General features: G+C 36.0%; 1 long non-coding RNA gene across 1 annotated transcript; it reads right to left on the bottom strand.

Annotated features, from left to right (window-relative positions):
- Positions 1–381: 381 nt before the first annotated feature.
- On the bottom strand, positions 382–3,795 carry LOC139983197 (uncharacterized). The gene is made up of 4 exons (XR_011798546.1): positions 3,460–3,795; positions 2,413–2,581; positions 1,496–1,611; positions 382–847 (listed from the first exon to the last, which is right to left on the bottom strand). It is a non-coding gene; the product is annotated as an uncharacterized lncRNA (long non-coding RNA).
- Positions 3,796–3,937: the final 142 nt, after the last annotated feature.

Raw genomic sequence — 3,937 nt, 5'->3', positions numbered from 1 at the left:
GTTCTTGAAATGTGTTGACCGCAGAAGACCTCCTGTATGTTGACATCAACTACACAATGTACCGGTGCAACACACAATCATGTACAGCTTAATGTTGGTCTCTTTCAAGCAACTCTGGTCTTAATAAGTGAATATAATATCACTGATAATTTCAAACAAAAGCCAAATGGTTGTAAATCCCACATTGATTCTACATACTAGAAATAAAAGCAGCTTCAAGATCACAATTATAAGTGATAGTAGGGACATTGCTGCCACCTGATCTGATAAACACACAAAATTGAATGTTTGTTTGATAAACCAAGCCTGCCTCAACCTTTCACTGTATCAATAGCAAATCTACTTCCTACCACCCACCCCCCCCCCCCCCCAACGAAAAAAAAAACAGATTTTATGTAGGTACAGTTCACTAAGGCAAACATTTACTATTTCCCTTTAATATGTTAATATATATGAAACAAAAGCAACCTTAAAATGTAAACATGTCAGGCTAATACCGAGAAACCATTTGAAAAGTTTGTTCTAAGACACTTTGACCCTTAAACACTTCTGAAAGCTCCAAAGGCACTCAGTGAACGACTTTTGATAAAACCAAGTTCATATACCTCAGCATGGAAACTCGCAAACCCCCTTACATTGAGTTTGGAAGTTAATGTCCAACACATACTGCCTTTAAAACACATAGTCTACTGCCTTGAGGAGTAAGGACTGCATTATTGGATGTCTCTCAATTATCACAAACAAATGCTGGGGGGAACCTTTACTCTCTCCTAAGCAATGCATGAATGGCTGTGGTCGCTCATCCTTCGATATTTTCTTGCAGTAGTCCTCTAACACTTGTCACCGACTGCAAATTAAAGAAAATAAAGTCCTCGAGTTGCAAATAAAATGTAACTAAAACAGGTGGATAGACAGAGTTTTAAGACTTCTGCACAATGCTATGATACTGTGGAACAGTGTAATTAAAAGAAACAAAAACAGGTCAAAAAAGTCAACATACTTATCTTGACAAGGTTTTCAAAGTATAATAACACCCACCCCATTAATGTCAAATGACCTTTCCCTTCCACTATCAAGTACCGGATCACTCCATTATTATGACCAAGGTTTACATACCGACGATGAAATTTATTTAACCTCCCCCCCATTTCATTACTAGTTTAATTAAAAAAAATGCCCTGGTGGCTTCTAATGACCTCCAGCTATAATCAATGGGATTCATGTACTCATTTTGGCAAACCTATATGCATCACATATGAGATTCATCTAACTTTCACCTTTTAAGTTAGCATATTTAAAAGGTTTTAAGTGTTTGGCCCTTGTTAACCTCAAATGACCTTTGACCACTAGCACAATAAGTAGCATTCTTCTGCTCACTATAAACAACAACACACCAAGTTTTTAAGGTTAAAAAACTATCAGCTGAGCTGGTATGAACCAAAAGGTGTACCACCAAAAGAATTTTACTTAAAATATAATTAAAGATTTTGCTTACTGGCTGATCGTCTATGAATGCTTGAAGGCAACCAGTCACCGTAGTAGACCCGCTTTTCTTTGCCCGTCCTCGAAAAAGCGATGGCAACAGAAAGAAAGCTAAGTTCTTCTTTTCATCTGTGAAGAGATTAAGGCAAGAAATGAGAATGCTTGCAGGTATAAACGACAAAAACATTAATAAGGCACACCTTGTTGACCATATTGACCATGTAAAACTTCAAGGACTGAGGATAAAATTCAAGAGATACACCGCCCTAAATTTGCTCCACAACTTGATGCTCATACACATTAATAACAGCAACATGAAAGTTAATATGGCATGTGTACTCATAGGGCACCTACACATTTGTATTAGAAGACTTAATTACCTACCCTACACACTAATTTCAAGCCAAATTTTATCAAATTGTGAAGAAAAAAGAAAGAAAAAGCCCATAGTGCTAACCTTTCATTAACACAGTTGTACTGAAATCTGAATACAATTGTCCAAAGATTTTTGAAAGAATTATTCAAACCCTATGTGGAACCTTCAAACAACACTGATACATGTCCAAGTGACTGTCATTAAGTTAATATTATAACAGGGCTGGGTCTCACTTCAACCACACACAAACCCGAAAGCGACTACAAAAAAAAAATAGTAGCCAATTAATCATATTGAGTGCAATGATTGGAGAAAGTTTGCAGAAAGGTTCAGAAGCCACCATTGACATTAACCTGATTTGGTCCTTTCAGACCAGTTGATTTTGATAGATTTTAAAAAGTAACAATCCACCAAAAACATATTTTGAAGGTAAATCCAAATATTGACCCATATTTACAGATATACTGGAAAGAGAAACTCTATTGTCATGGCATAAGCTCTTAGTGAAGCTAGCAATGAATTCACAGGCCACGGCTACATTAAATTAGGCTTACCATCAGTCAGTGCATCCAACGTCTTCTCTAAATGCAAAAAGTTCGGCCAGTTTAGGATGATCGCCTGTATAGCACAAGATGTCCATCGTCAAATATCCCACTCTGTGTTGTATATTTTTTTGGCAGTTAATTGGTATTTGTAAATAATTCGAAGTCCTAGCTGTTCTACCTGTAGGAAGGAGAACAATATGCAAACAGCATTATAGGCCTATAACATTACGAGCACTGATGTCCTATGCTATACTAATATCAACCACTTTTGCCCAACAGTTTTAAGAGTGAACGTTAGACATTCGGAAAATGCAGCCAGCCAATCAATCGTTGTAAACTGTTGCTGATGTAGTTGGAAGGACACTTTTGAGTACAAGGAAACGACTGCAACACGACATACCACCAAGCAGTGGTACAAGTAGTAGTTGTACCATAAGGCATGGTACCCATGTAAACATTGCCCCAGACAAACCACTTCTCCGCACGAGGTAAATGTTAAAACGGCTTGCCACACGAGCGATCCTTCAATTCCACTTAAAAAGTTGTATTTTCTTCAGTAGAATGCAATTGTATTTAGCTTAAGTTCATTTTTATTCTACTTATGTAGAATACAATTTAGCTTAAGTTAAATTCAATTTCACTTAAGATTAATTGTATTCTACCATAGTAAAATACAATTTTACTTAGGTAAACAGTAAAATACAATTTTACTTAGGTAAACTTCATTTAGCTTAAGTGAAAAAAGAATGACACTTTTACTTCAGCTAAATTTAATTTGCTTATGTAGAATTGTATTTTACTTAAGTAGAATACATGTAAGCTTAGGTGAAATTGAATTTAACTTAAGCTTAAAAGAAAGTGGTCATTTTACTTAAGTGGAATACAATTCTACTTATAAGTAAAATGTAATTCTACTTAAGGGCAATTAATTTTAACTTAAGCGTAATTGTATTCTACTTAAGTGCAATTAATTTCACATAAGCTTAATTGTATTCTACTTAAGTGGAATAGGTTCTACTTAAGTAGAATAACGAGGTAAATAGTAAAACGGCTTACGATAAGCTCGCCCTGTTTAGAGTTGTAGCAAAGAAGCTCCTTAAAACAACTCCTTTGGTTGTAGCGTCTGTTTTACCTCCATAGTTGTAGCAATTCCTGTTTAGAGTATTACCAAATCCTTTGCCCTTCCGGGGTTCCATACGAATCCCTGCAACACGTATCGTTATGTTGATATTGTGTGATTTGACCTTGCACCATGAACCTTACGCTGTTTTATTTATAAATGGCCTTCTGGTTGATTGTAACGCAGACGCTTCGTGGTAGTTTGTGAAGGCGATAATTTCTAAACCTAGTGCACAAAGAGACGTAGCTTTGTGTACAAAGAATGGAATTGTTTAAGATATGGAATTGTTTGGGTTATTTAGTGTCAGTAGACGATAAGATAACAGTTTGTTTGGTTTTTACACGGGCGTATTCTGTAGTAGGTTGATTCGAATTCAAAGTAAGCTTGTGTGACGACTAGATTAATTGAGTGAAG

Source organism: Apostichopus japonicus, chromosome 16 (assembly GCF_037975245.1).
Source record: "Apostichopus japonicus isolate 1M-3 chromosome 16, ASM3797524v1, whole genome shotgun sequence".
Classification (NCBI taxonomy): domain Eukaryota; kingdom Metazoa; phylum Echinodermata; class Holothuroidea; order Aspidochirotida; family Stichopodidae; genus Apostichopus; species Apostichopus japonicus.
Note: the sequence above shows the minus strand (reverse complement) of the source record. Positions and strands in the feature narration are given on the sequence as shown.